This window comes from Lissotriton helveticus, chromosome 12 (genome assembly GCF_964261635.1).
Source record: "Lissotriton helveticus chromosome 12, aLisHel1.1, whole genome shotgun sequence".
Lineage (NCBI taxonomy): Eukaryota > Metazoa > Chordata > Amphibia > Caudata > Salamandridae > Lissotriton > Lissotriton helveticus.
This window is the reverse complement of record NC_136073.1, coordinates 444207758-444228414: the sequence shown is the minus strand read 5'-3', so window position 1 is coordinate 444228414 and position 20657 is coordinate 444207758. Positions and strand designations below refer to the sequence as shown.

Sequence of the window (20657 nt, the reverse complement as noted above, 5' to 3'; positions counted from 1 at the left end):
ATAAAACCAATAAGACTACAATAAAATACATAAAAAATACATTAAAAATGCATACTATTCCGATATCATACGGTACATTTTAAAAATTATCTAACTGCAGCACATATGGTAGGTACTTGTAATGCCTGAAGGAAAACAAGGGCTTGTCTACAGAGTCTACCATTTTGCGCTTTTCGATACAGGTAAAAAAAAAAATCCTGGAATACCTAAAATAAAATTTACATAAAAAGATGTAATGATTTATTGGCGGAGAATGGACATGGAGGGAAACCAACTCTACACTGTCTCTGGGGAAAACAGGGCAGACTCCGAAAAGTACCATGTCAAAACCTTGCAGTAGAGCCCTTTCCCATTGATTAGCTCTGTATAGCAGATAGAACTCCCTACTAGTGCTAGTTCGCAGCACAATAAACAGTCTGCTCGTGAGTTTCTTAAGTTTGACTGCATCTCTCTACAACCGAATGTGCTTGAAATCATGCTACTGTCACAGTGATGTCACTGATCGTGTCATGAGTGATGTAATATGCGAGGTCATAAGCAATGCATTGGGGGGATATAAGTTACAGTTAGCTTAGGTAAGAATAACTGCTGAATTTCACTGGTTTTGTACAAGTGAAATCTGAGCCTTACTATAAAGTCCCTGTAACCTTTGTTTTTTTCAGTGAATTTCTACGTTTTTACTTTATTCTATTTCCTAACTGTACTGCTCCTGTAACCTTTGTTTTTTTCAGTGAATTTCTAAGTTTTTTCACATTTTATTTCCTAATTATAACGTCCCTGAAAGCTTCATTTTTTTACTGAATTTGTAAGTTTTTTTTAAGTGTTATTTCCTACCTTTAACCACTAAGGTTTCACACTAAATGTGTGACTGAGTACATGTTTGTCTCAGCGGGTGTATGAGAGTCTGAGTAGGTTTTTCAGTGGATCTGAGAGAGTATGAGTGGGGCTGAAATTGCGTATATGAGTGCCTGGCTGTGTCTGTGAGTGGGTGTGTGAGTCTCTGATATGGGGAGAAGTAAACTCCGTTCCTCTGGAGGAGTTTAAGGAGTTTTGCCACTCCATTCCCTGCTTGGAACACGGAGTAAGCAAAAAACTCCGCCAACTGCCAGTGGAGCGGAGTTTTACGGCACACTCGCCCCCCAACTTCATGCCCCAACCAATAGTTCACCAGGACACCCTTTTCAACAGTGCTTGAAAAAGGGGGCAGGCCTCCAACAAGGTCTAAGCAATTCCACTGTGGGGGACCTACTTGTGGCAATAATTAGCTTCTTGGCCCCAGCAACCCTGAGCAGGCAAAGGGATTTAATTCCCCAAAAAGTAGTGTGCTAGGAGGCCCTTTGTAGAGTGGTTGACAAAGGGGACAGGGTATCAATGAGGTCTGAGTGATCCTGCTGTGGGGGATTTACTTGTTGTAACAATGGGGGTTCTTGGCCCCAAACGACCCTCAGCAGCCGTGGGGACTTCATCCCCCAACCAGTATTGACCAGCAGGACCCCTTGCTGAGTGGATGAGAAAGGGGACGGGGCCTCCGACGAGGACTCAGTGATCCCACCGTGGGAAACTTACTTGTGGCAGCAGTAGGGGTTCTTGACCCCCAATGACACTCAGCAGCTAAGGGAACTTCATTCACCCAATCAGTAGTGCTCCAGGAGGCCCCTTTGCCTAGTGGTTGAGAAAGTGGGTGGGACCACCGAGGATGCCTGAGCAATTTCACTGTGGGGGACTTACTTCTGGCAGCAATAGGGGTTCTTGGCCCCCAACGACCCTCAGCAGCTAAGTGGACATCATTCACCCAACCAGTAGTGAACTAGGGGTCCCCTTTGCATAGTGGTTGAGAAAGGGGGCAGGGCCTCCAATGAGGTCTGAGCATAACCACTGTGGGGGACTTACTTGTGGGTATTATTTAGCCCCGGGGAGGTGGTGGTGGTCCCCTGGAGCTCAATGAGCCTCAGGAGGGGACCCCATGAGCCCACCCTCTTTTGAAAAAAAAATGCCCCAGGATCTGGCCCACATGGGGGCTGTATTCAGAACAAGCGCAGGTGTCCGCTCTTGTCATTTTTTTCATTTTAGCCTTGGATTCACGGGTCTGTTATGTCACCGCAATATTTTAGTCCCTTTTGGCCCTGTTGGGGTCCCTCTGAGACCCCATGACCCAAGGTAAGGGGTTAGGATATACCTACTGTGCCCCCTTTTCTTTTTCTAATACGTTTTTTGTGGGACTCAGCTGAAGACGAGTCCGAAGAAGAGTGCCAACACTTCCTGGTTGAAGTGTTAGCAGTCAATCAGATCTCGCCACGAGATCGGAAGGGTTCGCAAAGCCTTCACATCCCTATATATACAAATTAGGATTTTCAAAAAAAATCTAAAAAATTACTGAACAGATTAACACCAATTCACAAAAAAGTCGCTTTCTGGAAAAAAAAGCTACCTTTCTGCAAACTTTGATGTAATTCTATCCAGCGGCTTGGACTGTAGTTGTGTCTAAAATCCCTATTGAAAATTGTGTGGGGAAAACACGTTTTGGACCCCCCACTTTTTCTCAGCCCCTACTTGATGACCACCGAAAACTTTCAAAACATGAGCTGAACCGACAGTCATACTAGTTTTGAACATTTTATGAAAATTCGTCAAAGGCACCAAAGTTATTGGTAAAACAAAAAACACTTTTCCTATTGGAAACCAGGTCCTAAATATAACTACCTACTGCGACCACCAGTAGGTAATGTACACATATATATATATATATATATATATATATTTTTTTTTTTACAACCAATATTGTTAGATATTCTAACTCCAATACAACAAAGCAAAGGTAAGACAAACTAAAATATCAAAGGAAAAAGTACCAAACCTTTAAGTAAGAGCATTATTTTAAAATGCCACAGCCTGAAAACAGTGAGCAGATTTTGCTTCTTTATCTTCTAAACTGTGTTGTCTCAAAATCATGTACTCACTAAGAGAAATATTGGATTAAACAAATGCACTTTAGACAGTGCAAGTGCAGAAGCACAGGGATTCAGCTTTGCAATGCTAATTATACAGCCCCTGGTCTCAGAAGATGTATTGACCTGGGCCATATCATGAACAGGTGTGCTAGTTCAGCACAGAGCCATGCACCTGTATTTGTGCATTTGATGTGTCTAAGGTTACTACACTTAACTTGATATTTCTCTGTATTAATACATGAAATACAGAAAGCACAAGTTGGAAACAGTGAGCAGGGTTTGCCACTCTCTTGTTCTGCTGGTTGTGCTGTGTAATGTTCCTGTATTAACCCAGGGAATTTCTAAGTTATACGCATTAACTTTAACCACCTCAAATGCAAAAAATGGTGCACAGCTCTGCCCTGAGCCAGTACAGCTCTTCAATATAAGGCCCCAGAGTGCATGTGCATTTCATATTTCAGCAAAACACACGCCGGCTACAAAGTAACAAACCCCAGCAATTGCCAGTGGCTGCAATTACTTCAAGCATTCCATCATTCATCTTGTTATTTGTTGCAGTTCATGCCCTTAATGTGGCAGTGTTGCACAGACGTGGGTCGAGTGGTCACTGTTCCATTGGATTCGAGCGGCACCCTACTGAAGAGGCCTAAATAGACGGAAACAAGTCTGGGGTTATTTATGTTCCCTTCTGGAAGGGGTAACCTATCTGTGTGAATAGAGGCACACTCCAGATATCAAAGTTACTCTACGAAAATAATTTTAAGCCAAGGGTGCTCCACTACTATTGTGTGTTGACGACACACTCTAATAAAACTGAAGACCTTACAGGGTGGACCCTGATTGTAGTGAGCACTGTTCCTGCTGAGAAGACGCTCTCTAATGATAAACTTATTATTTTCAATATAGAAACATTCTCAATCAATATTCTGTTTTTTAAAACCGTATTATTAAACAATAAATCATGAAGTGTAAGGCAATTCTTACATTTATCAGCGTACTTTTACGCTTGCATCTGATAACAACATAATTCACTTTCACAAAACAAATCCTTAATTTTGAAATAGAGTTTAGTATTTTTATTTTCTTGTTCTTTTCCTGTTCTGTTGGACATGGGACTCTCCGCATATTTTAACCGTGTTGAACATAAGGCTTTAGGTGTAATATATACATTGACAGTTCCTTTGTTTCCAAAATACTGCCCCTGAGGAAGGGACCTGTGAGTCCCGAAATGCATTGAGCTTCGGGCTTTGTGACATCTATGGGCCAGTTGAAAGCTATGCACCGACTGAGACGGGAAATGTAACACATGGAAACGTTGTATTGGAAAATTGCATTGTACAATACTAAACTTTAATTCAAACTTAAGGATTTGTTTTGTAAAAGTGAATTATGTTTTTATCAGATGCAAGTGTTAAAGTACGCTGATAAATGTAAGAATTGCATGAGAGAAGTGCTGGGATTGGCTGTAGGAAGTCTGGGAGCCTCAGCACTACACAACAGGGAGGACAAGAGCGGCGATCAGCAAGGAGCCGGTAAGTTATTTTCTTTTTTTATTTTGTCATCCGTCAGTCCCTCCACCCAATACCCCTGCCTTGTCCTGCCTCGCCACTCTGCCACGAGACCAGCCGCAACTGGGGAAAATCAATTCTTGCCCTGAAGAAGTGCAACAATCAACCAGTGTTAAATTGCTTCAAGTTTGGTCGTGCCATGTGGTGCCCTGTAGGCGTATAATCATATGGACTCAATTTTCAACAGAGGGTGCAACTCACATGAGCTAAGGCAGAAGTATTGGTCCTGATGAAATGTATAGTCCTCTTTTAAGGGGCCTGAAACATGCTGGCCTGATTATAGGGTATAATACCCCCATGTTGCTTTAAATCTACTGTTTGGCAAACATAATAAAGTTTCTGGCTGCCTCTAGGTAATTTTATGCTTATAAATGTGGTCTCTCTTGCCCTTTTATAGACAGGGTAAATTATTGTTCTTTTTTATTCCTAATCATGCTGCCTCAGTGTTAGAGTCCCCAGTGTCCTAACAACAAAGGTGTCAACACTACCTATCAAAGTTGACTAATGAATGGAAGTGCATGCACTTCTATTAGGATCTGAAATTTCACTCATTTGAGGATTGCTTTCTACATTCACTTCCCTAGGACTCTTTTAAAGCTTCATGTACTGACATTCTGTACCTACCATTGGGGATTTAGTCGCTCAAATGAGGATTGTAGTGTAATGCAGTTGAAAATATCGACACAATCTGTCTGACCAACAAACATGCAAGAAGAAAGTGAACAGGACCACTCTGACTCAGCCTCAACCTGGGAGTCAGCCCATATCTTAATGCATTAAGAGATTTTAAGACTGACACAAGCATGGCCATTATTTGGGGTCTAAGTAAGTTTTTATACACGGTGTGGCTTTTAAGGAAATGGCAGGTGTTCTTACTGTAAAAAGTTTGTAAAAATTAAGCTTGTATAATATAATGTGTAATATATTTGTTTTAATACTGTATGCTTATTTGTGTGTTTTATGATGTATGTCCCTGAAAAAAACATATTATTTATTGACATTCTGTGACCCTTTTCAAAGTTTTGATTAGGTATGCAAACACTTCTGTTAGAAATGGGATTACTGGTTGGCTGGGGCATGCACCTATGCCAGGCAGAAACTCTCACTCTAGTCAGGGCAAGGGAGTTACAGGCTGAAGATAACCCCTGCTCACCCCCTTGGTAGCTTGGCACGAGCAGTCAGGCTTATTCCAGAGGCAATGTGTAAAGTGTTTGCGCAACACACACACACAGCAGTGACACACTAGGCACACCACAAAAGAAACTCCACACAAGGTTATGTAAAAATATCCTTTGTATTACTCATAAACACCTTAGATCATAATCACACATATACACTGTGCCAACTACAGGGGATTATATACATAACAGGACCAATCGGGCCACTGTCAGAACCATGAGAAAGCACAAGTAGCAAATATAAACCAACCAGCCACTACTGGTAAAATACTGCACTGAGTGGAAACATATTATGCATAAACACATTAGGCATAACTCACATTTAGAACTGCACTGTAGTAACACTCCCTAGGAGCATACATCACCTCAGGCATAAAGATATTATGCATCCTTTTAGGGCCTTGCGCCCTACCAACACCATAAGAATTACCCCAGGCCAACTGGCCTTCGTTGTGGCCTGTCTGGGCTGTCCCAAAAGCCCTCTTTCCAAGAGTCAGGGCACAATAATCATTGGGCCATCTACCGGGCCCTCCGGCTGCCAATGCAGCAGAAATATGGGCGTGATACACAGGGGGGCGGGTGCATCTCACCTCTTCCTCGCCATCCAAGTAGGAATGCCCCCATTGTGGCTGCTGTCTGCGCTCTTGCTGTGCAGCTGTGAAAATTAGCCTTGGCACTACTGTGCCTCTGAAGCCCCACTCCAGGACTTTTAAAACAATGCCCCCTTGTTGCAGCTGCCTGCGCTCTTACGGTGCAGCGGGGAAGACAGAGCACTGGCACCAACCGTGCCTAGGGAGCCCCATTGACTGGGCTCCTGCTGGTGCACTCTATCAGCCCCCACTGGGGCTCGTCTCCTTTGGCTGCAGTCTGGCCACCTCACGGCGGGTCGGTGCTCACAGCTCCTTCTAGCAGCCTCCGATAGGCACCTGCAGTGCCCGGCACAGTCCCCACTCACCGGGACCTTCTACGACACCCTCTGGGACACAGTTGACTTCGGCAGGGAGCCCGCGAGGCTCAGGTCCTCCTACGGGCCGCCCCGATCGCCGTCACCACAGGCAGGGCTCTCTTCGGTCACGCAGGAGCCCCGCCATCAACTAGGCTGGTGATGCCTGACTTCCTTTCCGGCTGCGCTCCTTCCAGCCAGGCCCACCCATGCATCTGGAGCGAAGTCTCCTTCTCGTTTCTCGGCAAGGTCCCGCAAACATCCAAGCAGTCCACCTGACTTCTGGGACGCCCTGGCTTCAAGGAGCGAAGTCTCCGGTGCCACTGCTGCTTTCTCCCTCAGGGAACGGCACCAGAAGCGCCCATGAGGCACTATGAGTAAGTGGGAGCCCCTTTCCTTAGGGGCACTGGAATACAGCATAGCAACACTCCTCACTCGTCCTTGGAGCCCAAAAGGTAGCGCTCACGAGGAGCAGAGTCCAAATCCAGAGGCAAGGCTGGGCAATGCTGGACCCAGGCAGGCCAGCTCACAGGGCCCTTCATCAGAGTGGCAGTTCCTCCTGGGGCCCAGCAGGTACAGCAGCACCCAAAGCAGCACATCTTACATGGGGTCACAGCCCCAATATACATACTATATTCGTCTTTGTTCTGCCATGGCACAGGGCTTGGGGAACCAGTCCCAACTGGTTCTGGGGGGTACTGAAGCACTTTGTTTACAGTGCTCACACCCTCCTTTGTCAGGGTGGGCTTCGTCCTCAGAAACACCACAGGGGGCAGAGCCAGCATTGAACAAAGCACACACAGACCTATTCAGGGTCAGGGGCTACTCCTCCCACTACTCCAAATGCAGATCTGTCTATTCAGCCTAGAGCTGACTCACTCTGCCCCTCTGGAGCCACACACCTCACCAGCCCCTGTCACTCTAGAGCCGGACATGCAATACACAGTAGGCAGGCAAAGACACATAGCACACAGAAACGCCAACTTCTAAAAGGGGCATTTCTAAAATAGTGATCATAAATCTGCGCACACCATTACGCAACATTTATTATCACTATTCCAAACATACCAAAATGTACCAAGCTGCTCCTCTCATATCAGTAATTACCACTGAAACACTTATCAGAGAATCACCAGTGCATTCCTATGAGAGGGAAGCCTCACAGCAGTGAGACATGAAAATGGCTGTTTGTCACTACCAGGACATGTCACACACTTAAGGTACAAGTCCTACCTTTTACCTACAATGCACCCTGACCATAGGGCCAGCTAGGGCCTACCTTAGGGGTGACTGACATGCAGTAAAAAGGGGGGTCACAGACGTGTCACACACTTTAGGTGTCACGTCACAGCGGCAGTAAACTGCGCTCACAGGCCCTTCAATGGCAGAGGCCTGAGACTGGTTTGAAAGGCTACTTTGGTGGGTGGCACAAATAGCGCAGCAAGCCCACCAGTAGCATTTAATTTACATTTCCCTGGGTATCTGAGATACAATCAAGCAATCAATCAATCAGGAAATTTGCAGAGCGCATTACTCACCCGTAATGGTCTCAAGGCGCTGGGGATGGTGGGTGCTGCTACTGCTCAAATAGCCAGGTCTCGAGTAGCCTCCTGAAGGGTAGTAGGTCTTGGGTCTGCTGTAGAAGAATGGGGAGGGTGTTCTAAGTCTTTGCGGCGAGGTAGGAGAACGATCTGCTGCCGTAGGTCGCTCGGATGCGACAGACGGTAGCTAGGGCACGGTTGGCAGAGCAGAGCTGGCGGTTCGGTGTGTAGAAGGTGAGTCGTCTGTTGAGGTATGCTGTGCCGGTGTTGTGGAGTGCCTTGTGTGTGTGGGTGAGGAGCTTGAAAGTGATTCTTTTGTTCATGGGCAGCCAGTGCAGGTCTCTCAGGTGGGGTGTGATGTGGCTGTGTCGAGGTATGTCGAGGATCATGCTGGCAGAGGCATTCTGTATGTGTATCAGTTGTTTCAGCAGTTTGGCCGGGCTCCTGCATAGAGGGTGTTTCCGTAGTCCAGCCTGCTGCTGACGAGGGCCTGGGTGACCATTCTTCTTGTGTCGGTGGGGATCCCCCCGTAGGGATTGCGGCGCATGCGGAGGGTGTTGAAGCAGGAGGATGAGATGGAGTTGACTTCCTTGGTCATAGAGAGTGTTGAGTTGAGGATGAACCCCAGGTTGCGAGCGTGGTCGTGGGTGTTGGTGCTGCTCCCAGGGCGGTCGGCCACCAGGAGTCATTCCAGGCTGAGGGGGTCGAGCCGAGGATGAGGATGTCTGCCTTGTCCGAGTTCAGCTTCAGATGGCTGTTCTTCATCCATTCAGCGATGGCTTTCATTCCTTGGAAGAAGTTGGTTTTGGGGATGAGTGGGTCCTTGGTGGGGAAGAGGATAAGCTGTGTGTGGTCAGCATGGAGATGATGTTGAGGTCGTGTAGTCTGGCGACGTGGGCAAGCGGGGCCATGTAGATGTTGAACAATGTCGCGCTGAGGGATGATCCTTGGGGTACGCCGCAGAAGATCTTAGAGGCTTCGGATCGAAAAGGGGGAGGTGGACGCTTTGGGTTTTGCCGGAGAGGAAGGAGGTGGTTCAGTCCAGTGCTTTGTCTCGGATGCCTGCGTTGTGGAGGCATTGTGGAGGCGTGTGCATAGGGTGCGGTAGCAGACCATGTCACAGGCGGCTAATAGATCCAGGTGGATGAGGGCCGTGGTCTCGCCATTCTCCAGCAGGGCCCTGATGTCATCGGTGGCGGCAATGAGGGCTGTTTCAGTCTTGATGGCCTTCACCGGGAACGGGAGCAGGGAGATGGGCCGGAAGTTCTTGAGGTCCCTCTTGTCTGCCTTGGGTTTCTTGAGCAAGGCGTTGATCTCTGCGTGCTTCCAGCTCTCTGGGAAGGTCGCGTCTCCATGGAGATGTTGATGGCTTTGCGGAGATGGAGTGCGATGGCTGCGCTGGCCTTGTTGAAGATGTGGTGTGGGCAGGGGTCTGAAGGGGAGCCGGAGTGGATGGTGTTGCTTACAAGGGACTGACAGGTAAATTAAATATGCCAAACAGGTGTAGACAAATCTTATCATGTTTACCACAGAGAGCACAGTATTAGAGACATGCTGGTGCATACTAGACCAGTAGATAACAGTGTCCCATTAGGACGCAGAATCTGGAACCTACCACCAGTAATTGGGCACTTTGCCTGTGCTTCATGCAATGTATTCCATCTTATAAAAAGCACACAATGTCTTGATTTGAGTCTTAAACAGTGGCGTAGCTAGGGGGGCAGTGGGGGCGGTCCGCCCCAGGCGGCACTATTTTTGGGGCGGCGGCCTTTTTAGTTTATTTGGGGACCGGGACATTCACTGACACTACTGTCAGTCAGTCTAGCTACGCCTCTGATTCCCTCTCTTTCTGTCTTGCTCCTCACTCACTGAAAACCGTGACTTGAAGAAACGGTTCACAAACTCTTTTCTTCTTTCATTTAGTTGCTTCCCTGTGAAATGGATCCAAAAAAGAAAAACCATCTTGCGGGAAATGCCCTTTTTCTGTCATTTTTCTATTCCAAAGTGCAGCCTCAGGATGGAGAGAAATAAACGGTTTTAAATATGAAAGATAAATACATAACTAAATAAAGCAAGACAGAGTGGATGCAAAGTGGCCTGATTGGTTTTATTCTCATCCAAACACATCAGCCTCACTTTACAAACTTAAACAGCATTGTTGTCCCCAGGTGGGGAAGTGCACCATTCCTGGATGTATTGCAATACCTGGTTGATGGGTAGATTGGAAAACTGCTTACGTTTTGTAAGAATATTAGCAATGGACATTGAAACGGTTACCTTCAGGGCCCTGAAGTCATGTCCTTAACTTTTCAGGTAAAACCACTCGCTGATTTCTGAATAGTGAGTGAGAGATCATTAAGGTAAACATGTTGTTTCTGCTTACATTTCAAATGCTTTATTTGATCTTGCATTCCCTATGAGTGTTTGCTTGAAATTTTTTTTTTAGGCAGCATATTACTCTTATCAAGTGCATCATTTGAATTGAGCCACATCCAAGTGTTTATAGCAGGCACAATTAGGTTGTAGCTGAAGGCAGTGTGAGTTTCCCTCAGTGGGGCAGTATGGTATTCAGTGGGGGAGAGGATGTGGCACTATGGCCAGAGCTGTCAAATTTTGAACTGGAGAACTGGGTTCAGCCTTCATGACCAGTCCACCAGACCACTCTACTGAGGGAGCATATTCCCATGCTAGACCTTAGAAGGCCCCACTAGACCTTAGAAGGCCTGATGTATTAGCACAAGCAGGTGTACCCTAGTGGTGTTAATTGTGGGTTAACTGTGAAGGCCTGTCCACCACAATCCATACTATAGTTCATCTCCAGTCTTGCGGGCAGGTCTACGAAGCAGCACACCCTAGAGCAACAGTAATCCCGTCACTGTGACTCTGTCACCGAAGTCACATGAACCTTGAGCCGGTTAGGGCGGTGAGAACGATGTGACTGCACTGGGTACCTATTTTGGGTGGGTGCGGAGTGTTTGCAAGTATACTATGGTATAAAAAAAACTTGCTGCCTCCTTCCTGGCCTCCAGCAATTTTCAGCAACAATAAAAATGTCATGATAACTTTGGTGATTAATGTTCTTCCTAGAGAGAGATCGGAGTTTTGTCTAGTGGAAGGGTTGACTCCCGGGAAAGTAGCACAGAGGGTTAATGTGCCTGCTGCAAAGAACGTGTACCATGCAGATCACAAAGTGCACATAATGTAAACTAGGTTAGTAGGTTACTGCTTTTGTCAGAGAGATCCTTTTGTTACTTGTTATAAGTTAAAATCCTAACATAGAACAGTGAGCTATTAAACTATACTGCCTACTAGTATGATTTTCTTGTCGCTTCTACACCTTGTAGTCCTTTGTCTTATGTAACATTTCCTATACAGTGATTTACACATGTATAAATGATTGTCTCTGTGTAGTGTGTGTGATGTAAAGTGCTCTGACACCATACACTGGTATGAGTCGCGCTGTAAATCAAATTAAATGCATCTGAGAAAGAGTGTGGTAATGGAGACTTGAGCATGGTTGCTGGGCGGGCCTCAGGAGAGCATGTGGGACGTGCATGTCGATCACAGTCAGCCAGGCTGACGGATATGTTCGGAGGTATTAGGAAGAATCATACTGGTATGGTTGGGCGAGTGGCCCCGGGATACCTCTGCGGCTGCGAGTTCAGATGGTTGGCACTTGCTTGCACTGGTTAGTGGACCAGTGTGGAGCTGGCATTCCGGTGATACATGTGAGAAATATGTGTGCCTGAGGTTTGACAGTGGGGTGAGATTCGAAATTCGAGTCGAGACTTGGCCTCGCACGGTCATGGGGCTGCGGATGCCATGGGCGGCAGTCTGTGGGATGGCCCTGGGCACCACGGGCTCTAGCAACGCTTCTGGTCTTAGATATCCTTGGATTCTTACAAAACACACAACAAGCTATTCAGAAAATGGAATACACTTAATCACATGTCCTTCAAACCTCCTATATGTAGTTACGATCATTAGGAAGATTAAAGTAAGGATAATGGGACACAGAAGTAATGACATATTTTAAAAAAACACTAATGAAACTAACTACTGAAACTAGCTACTCAGTCTTGGAACACAACCATACAACCAATGATTTATCATGGGTGGCAGTGGTCGAACCAAACATACCAACAAACTTGAAAGACACCTCACAGTTTAATTTTAAGTGTGAACAACATTGTATATACAGTAAGGAAAGCCATATGAGCGGGTTAAATGATGACATCCCGAGCCGTCAACTGAACAGCCTCCAATCAGGGATTTGGCACTTTAACAAACACCTGACAATAGGGTGCATTTGTACACCTTTGAAAAGTATTTTTCAATTTGCAAAGTTGTTGCCGCCATGGCTAGATACAATAGGTTCTGGCCCCGCATAATTACCGTAACAATCTGAGCACTAAAAAGCACTAACAAGCAAATTCTTTTAGAATAAGAGAATAAAAACCAGAACTCTTGGGAAGGCCCTCATAACAGGTGATACAATGTAAAGTAGTACTCTAGTGCACTCTATGACAACAATCTTCATGATTTTTTGCTACCAATATGTCACTTTGTAGAAAAAAATAAAAAGTAACAAAAGGATTGAAAAAGATCACATGGCAGCTATCACAATGTACAACTGCGTGTTTCGTGACTTGATTTCAAGGACACAGAAGCTGATAGTGTAGTACACTCAGGGAAGGACGCGCTGGTGTCATGACATTCGTCGTCCCTGTGTGCCCCCTCAATCTGCTCATATTTGCTGTTTGGGCAAATGGCAGAATCGGCAGACTGTCCGGAACGGTAAACTTAGTGTCGTTGGGCCCTTGACGAAGTCATTGGGTTTTGATATTGATTACTATCCTCCCAGAAATAGCACAACAGGAAAGGACTGACATGGTGTTTACTGGAGTACACCCAGCTGATAATCACAGGCTAATTCACATAGTTAATAATTATAAATGAAATTGTACCTTATAGGTCAAATGCTCACGAAAAAGAAACCAAAAAGACCTGCATATAGTGGTCATGGTCGGCTTTTACATGTCATAAAAACTATGAAAAGATGATAGCAAGATATAAGTAACACCCATTTTCAATTAAGCACACAGTGTGTAACCACAGGGCAAGCCTGCCACCTGAGACCTGTGAAAGACACTGTAAAGTATCAGCAATAAATGACCAAAATATTTACTTTAGCCCAAGTCAGAGCTGCAACTTTGTCGTCATGTAGTGCAGGAAATGAAGCCCTCCTTTACGCACTGTTCAGTGAGTGACAGGGGCTGCTCTTAGAATGTGCGCATGTCAGGCTGAGCAGTAATGTGGCATGGCCAAAAACACATGCGCACTTTGAAGACTCTAACTGGCACTGTATTAGAGAGCCAGGTGGACAGTGACGGCAGCTTCCATTCTCAGATGGAGCGCTGAGGTGCCATGTCCAGCCAGTCCCGAGGCCGTTCCATACACTGTTGAAAAAATGTTTTGCTCTTTATTTTAAAGATCAGCATCGAGATTGGATGGACAGGTGGAAAGCAAAAGCTGCGGCTCCGCGTGTGGTGTTGTCCACATGCTGATTAGTGAGACTCTCTGACAGATTAGTAGGGTCCAGGTAACTGAGCTCAAGCATGTGCACACGGTCTCTTTTATTAGCAGGGTCACGTCACTCTTGACGCCTGTGATGGATGGGTATGGGGTGCATGTGTGTCCACTCCCATAAGGGAGTGGCTAACCAACTAAGTGTCTGGTGAGACACTAGATCGTGTCCAACACAACACTACACAGCGCTCGAAAACATCAGCGCATGTTTGTTCCCATCATGAACAGAGCTTTGTCCAAACAGCTCCAGGATCACCACAGTGTACATACTTTCTCCTTAAAGGTAGGTGAGTCAAAGTCTTACATTTTCAGTATGATGATGTCATGTGGCGTTACGTCATTTTGTAACTGGGGGTGGGTTGAACAGCCTGTGATGCAGGGCAAATCATGTAATCTTCGAATGCCTAAAAAAGAAAGAATAGAACCATGTGTAAGTTAATTGGTGCTCATGCAAGGCGCTCCAGACCAATGTCCTTGCGCTGAGTTTGTGCCATACTTACAAAAAATAGCTATGCTTGGTTGCTTCGTCAACTTTTGAACAGTCATTAATCAGCCGCGGGCCGTGGAGGGAGTTACGGTGGGGCAGGGAGGCGGGGAGGGGGAGGGGCGGGGTGGAGGGTGCTAAAAACAGGCATATGGATCATTGCAGGTAAGTACACAATTTAATTAATGAAACGAAATTCGTAGTGCGCACTGCATGGCAAAAAGCAATGCTGTGCGCGCTACGAATTTCGTTTTATTAATTAAAGTGTGTACTTACCTGCAATGATCCGTATGCCTGTTTTTAGCACCCTCCACCCCGCCCCTCCCCCTCCCCGCCTCCCTGCCGCACCGTAACTCCCTCCAAGGCCCGCGGCTGTCATTAATGTTATCATGATAGCAAATCCAACCGCAGCACGCGGTTGTATGTAGCTTTTATTGTCCGGCCCCGGAAGTAAATGGATGAAAATTTCGCTGGTATTCGGATCTGTGGCCTATTGTTTGCACACAGCCCTCCACAGCATGTACCCTCACTTACTGAGCAACCTCGACTATGGCAGTACACATGTAGCACACACCCCAAGTCTGAGGACTCTGTAAACCACAACTCTATAAACTAGCTTCGCACGTCTGTTCAAATCGGCCCAAATCCTTTACTGGCAAAAACCGGGCAAGAATTACCTCTCATTTCCCACTTGTCATTTATAATAATCATTCGTCATCGATTGCATGTAAACGAAAAGCACGTGGCTAACACGTCTCACAAAGACATACAGTATCAGAGAAAATTTGGAGTTCTCGTGCGGGCTTAAAAATAACAGAAATAAAGGAAGCGGATATGAAGGGGACGCATAAAAAGAAAATGATTAAAAAAATAGCAAATGCATAGAGTGCGATGTCAATATTTTGATACCGACTGTATATAAAAAATAACATGCGACTTGGACAACGTGCAAAGACATAGCAGCTTCCACAACACAAGATTGGAAGGACAAAAGTACTTTGGCCACTCTCCAGGGAAGGGACAAAGAGACGTAGTGACGCTAACGAAAGGTTTCAGAGGTTTGAAACCTGAAAAGATGGGGTCAGCAGACCCTATTGGCTTATCACAGCGTGAAAGTATTTGAATGTTTAATGGCTGCCCTTGGCTTATCAGCACATTTTTGGGGAAATTGTTCTTCTACTCCACGTTTTTCACATGTTTTTTCAGAGGAGACTTCCATTCCTGGAACCCTTCTTGTAAAATTTGGTCTTGCAGGCCTTAGTCACTCAGTGGAATTCAGGGTGAGGATTATGGCTCATCACTTTCAATAATCGCCAGCCACCACTGCGAATGAGTAGGGTCAAGGTTACCCTTGATATTCACTACATGCTCTGTGTGTTTTCCCACGGAGTGCTGCACCTATTGTGTGCTGTTTATCCCGATTTGCATTGTTTCACGATTCACCTATTTTAAATTGAAAAAAGTATAATATCTGGACAATGAAAAGCAGGCCACATCTTTTGAGTGGTCTGTTTTATCTACATTTTAGTAAGAAGTATGTTTCTGATGAACATTATTCTTGTTTTCACAGAGAAAAACGCATTCATAGATTGCACATAACCACAGTCAGGTATTGACCAACACTCTGCTTTTTGACCGAATACACATCTGACTCACTAGGAGAGTAGATAGGTAGGGCGGCCTACGCTTGGGATAACAAACCGGGGGGGTTCATGGTGTCTCGATTTGAGGGGTATTTTTTAGCTATTTCTATGTTAGTCGCTCGCTCTTTAATTTTACAAAATTGGAAATTGCCGGAGGCTTCGCTTTATGAGAAATGGTTAAATAAAATGCGCCGTACTAAAAAATTTGAATACGCTTATGCTAAACGTTTGGGGGGGCACTAAAAAAAATTCTGCGATCTGGGGTTTCTTTGCAGAGAACGTTGTTTAAATGATTGATTTCGTCTTTGCAATATTTTAACTATACTGCATAATGAGGTAAAGAATAGGGTATTTCTGTTTCAATGTATTCATGGAGTTTATTCTGGCCATTCTCTCCACCCGTTTTTCTTTATTCTGAAACTTAATCATGAATTTGTATTTCCTATGCTCTGCTCAATAAAATTTTAATTAAAAAAACAGATAGTAGATAGGTAGAGGGATCTTACAGTCCTGATGAAGGTCACTGACACTGAGACGCATATCAATGTTGGCCGAATTATGCTGACAGAAATTGGAGGGATGGTAGGGTGATAATGACCAGAGACAATCCATTGATAATCGTTAGTCCTTTTTGGAGAGCTCGCAAATAAAGCACCAGAATTGTAGGGGTATCCCTAAAACAGTTTTAACTTCTAACTATTAAAAATCCAATCCTGTTTTTTAAAATTTAGAGTTTACAATATTTCCCAAGTTCCAGCCCTGTTGATGCTGTCACAGGGAGAGGAGTAGCATGCCTAATGAGGCACTTACCGTGGCATGATTCGAAGAGTGGGTTATGGCATTTCTTGCTTAATGAAACTATTTCTCTAGAGTATAGATTGGCTTTTCCTCATCAATCTATACATGTAAGGTTTATTTAAGTACTCGCAGAGACAGCTGATTACTTTCAGTGCTGTGGGCTACTGTCTGCCTGCGAAACCCAGTGTGGCAGAACGATAGTTTCAGGTGTCCAGGAACAACAGTATATCAAGAGACCTCAATGAAATACTTGTTAAAGCCATAATATGTGTCGCTCTGAGTCCCATGCCTGGCTGTGTGCAAAAGGTGTAAGAGAGACAATGACATCCACGAGTCTAAAGCACATACGTTGGCTGGGATGAAGTTCTATTACCTGTATCGCATTGATATGAGCTCCCAAACCTTTGTACCGTGCTTTGTGAAATCTGCCAATAAGTTACTCTTATGTCAGCTGGAAAGAGTATATCACTCTGTAATGAATGTTATTTGAACTTCCATGCAGAAGGTTGGGGAGGTACTGAATGTGTGCAACATTACCACAGCTGTATTTTGTAAGGAATTGATCGTTGATCTATCCAACAAACCAAACATGCTCATGTTATTTCAGATAGGGGGCCATTTCTACCCTCAGTAAACACAGCTCTCTCCCACACAACATTTGACATTTCCTGGGGCTGTGTATCTCTTGTCCTGAGTACCTGTCGGTAGCATGGAGGTAACATTTTTGTCAATCTGTGGCCACACTGGCATTAACGTTCTGTGTCATCAACTATCTTTCCTAGACTTTCACTCAGAGAACACCAAAACTACCAGTGAGCACTTCAGGAAGCAAGTAGCTCTTGAAAAGGAAAGCGGTGATGCCTAGTTCCTCATTGCTTGATAATGCTGATTTCCACTGGTGGATTGATCCTGCTTAGTCTTCTTCCCTCTGTGCTGATCGGAATTATTTTAACTTGGCTTCTGGGTTTCCCTTCTGCCATGACATTTTCACTTTGCTTTATACAATATTAGACATATGTTCCCCTGGTTTTCAATCTGGTCCTGTGAACCTGATAAACTTCACTTTTTTGGGGTTGAATGCATATTTTTTTATTGTCCATTTTTGCCACCTTGCTGCATTCTGGGCGAAGACTTCTTTGCTGTTTTTCTTAATAAGCTAACAGTATTACATGGTGTTGCACAACACAGGGCTCCTGGAAGTCTCTCACTTCCAACTGCTCGTGGTACACTCCTTCCAGTGTCACTTACCAATGTCTGCCTCAATGGCTTTGCCCGCTGCTTCAGAAATACCACTTATTGTTCTGTTTAGCCGTGCACTGTATGTTGACATATTAGTGGTGATAAGCTGTGGTTTTTAATGTGAATAAATCAATTTGTGACTATAAATTCTGATTTACCTAATGTGAATTTACACTAGTAACTCAAGTCTTTCCGCCAAGCGATCAATTTAGACGGGCATATGGCTTTGAGACTGGGGACCACAGAACAGGGCCTCTTTGTCCACTGAATTTCACAAAGAAACACTAAAACCTTCTAGCAATCATCATGAAATAAATCATGAAACTGCTTTGGATCACTTAGTAACCACTTTGCATTTGTTTTATGAATGGCCACACAGAATAGGCATTAGCAAAAACTATTACTATACACATGTCTCATTGCACAATACAATTTAATTTTAAGGAGCTGGATAAAGTCACTTCGCATGAACATAAATAATGGTATGGCAAAATCCATTCAATTAAAACCCTGGAATTAATTCAAACTGCGCTCTCTGCTGTTACGGATTTTAATAAGCTGCGTTGTAAATAGCTTCTTTGAAATGCATATTAATGTGCATTGAAAAAGTAGTTCTGTTTCTTTTGCTCTCGCTTGAATACACTCATCTTCCGATTTGTCAGCATTCTTTATGCAATTACACTCCTCATCTTTCTGTTTTCAGTGCCTGCAAGAATTTTTCTTTTATTTACCATGGAGACTAAATGAACACGCTTTGCACATTATTTAAGCCAATATGCACCGTGTTGAAGGTGACAAGAGCCTTTAATTTTCCACCCTGGTATTATGGGCCCTACCCGAATGAAAGGGCTTACAAAGACAATATGTACAGTGAACGTGCTAAAGCCTGACTTAATGTGGAAATTAAGACTGCATCATCAAATCCTAATTTTAACCCCCACACAAGACACCCATGCCTCCTGTTCCCACCTGGTCTATGCCTCTGTGTTACACTTGCACTAAAGTTAAAGCGTATGTATTAGTAGCTAATGCTCAGGTAATATCACAGTCTCCTTTACTCCTGAGTGGAGGGGGCTTCTTGCTAGTTATCCTTAATGTCCAATAAGTAGGAGGGCATACATTATCTCCATGTACCTGTTTATAACGCTTGTTATGGTCTTGGAAATTGAACAAACCTTGCACTTGATGTATTATAATATTGATCAAGCATTTGCAAAACAATTCGGTCTCAGCAACGAAGCATTGGTTTTGCCGTTGCCTGCTTTTAGTTAGATAGCTGCCATGGGTGCATGTGCTCCCCGGCCGCCATATTTACATATATTTGTAATAGCTGAACAAACCCATTCACAGATGGCCAAAGTGGATGAACATGCTCCATGGTGGCCGTCTGTGGATGCAGTTGTAATCTTTAAACACATCTATTCAAAGCTGGCCATCTTTGAATGAATTTTTTCATCAAATACAAACAATTTCTGGGTGCTCACCATACATGTATGTGCATGCACACTCACAGTCATCCATCATAAAATGGCCAAAAAGATCCAATTTAAAATGGACACCCACTGATAGCTCAGCTTGCAAAAACATTTCACAAAAAAAGTTAATTGATTATGGGGCTGTGATGGGCCAGCAAGTGGGATGGATCTGAGACCAATGGAAGAGCACTGGGTGGGAAAAAGAGAAAGAAAACACATGCATTCCAATAGAGTACTTAAGAGAGGAAAAAAGGTTAGTTTCCATCAAGTAACGCTATGAGGGAAGAACATAAATCAACCAACCGGAACATTGAGAGACCAAAATAGGGCAGTACAAATATTAGAAGAGGAAAGAAAGCCAGAAAGCTAAGACAGCTGTGATAGACAACAAAGCCACCCAGCAACAAGCAAGGGGCTGAACCAGAGCCCCTCTATGTATATTGGAAGCAATGTTTTTGGACAACAGACTGCTGAGAAATAAAAAAGGACGAGGTGGTGTTGACATGGTTCCTCCTACAATTTGCTTTATATATTTTACAATATTTCTTATACAAAATAAATGTTATAGAATATGCAGAGCTTATTTCCTCTTAATTTATATCCCAAAGGCTTCCTACACTGTTTAGCAGTATGATGTACGGAATCCTGCGAGGATTAAGGCCAATCCTCAAGTTTTTTTACCCCCCCACCCGGCAGCTCGTGGTCCAAGCCTCAGTTCTGTCTCGGCTGGACTACGGTAGTGCACTGATGCTGGGAGTAAACCAGGCTGAGGCATCTAGGCTACAAAGGGTACAGAATGCTGCGGCGCGAACCATTGTTGGTCTCCCTAGGCATTGCTCGGTCTCCAGCACTATTTCTGCTCTTCATTGGCTGCCGGTTAGGCAAAGAATTAAGTTTAAAGCGCTTTGTCTGGCCTTTAAAATTTTGACGGTTTCCTTGCCGCCTACACTTGCTGACTTGCTCACCCCCTATGTTCCTTTAAGGTCCTTGAGATCGGAGGCTCTTCATCTCGCGGTTTGCCCCCGTTTTAAACTCAGCAGGATGGGTGGCCGCTCCTACCGAGTGCTTGCAGCTGGGTTATGGAACTCTCTCCCGGTGCACATTCGAGCCCTGGATAATCTGTCCGTTTTTAGGCGTGCTATCAAAACTTTTCTGTTTGCTGTACTTGGTTAGCCGTCTCTCCCTCTTTCTGCGTGTTATGTTTTTGTACTTGTTCAAGCGCCAGGACGCCCCTTTGCTGGGGCAGCTGTG

General features: G+C 44.7%; 1 protein-coding gene and 1 pseudogene across 1 annotated transcript in view; both read right to left on the bottom strand.

Moving 5' to 3' along the window:
- Nucleotides 1-18022, bottom strand: part of LOC144799245 (forkhead box protein F2-like) — a 104242-nt pseudogene extending 86220 nt beyond the window's left edge.
- SLC6A2 (solute carrier family 6 member 2) overlaps nucleotides 1-20657 on the bottom strand; it is a 1355875-nt gene that overhangs the window by 1131944 nt on the left and 203274 nt on the right. The gene's annotated exons all lie outside the window — the stretch shown is intronic.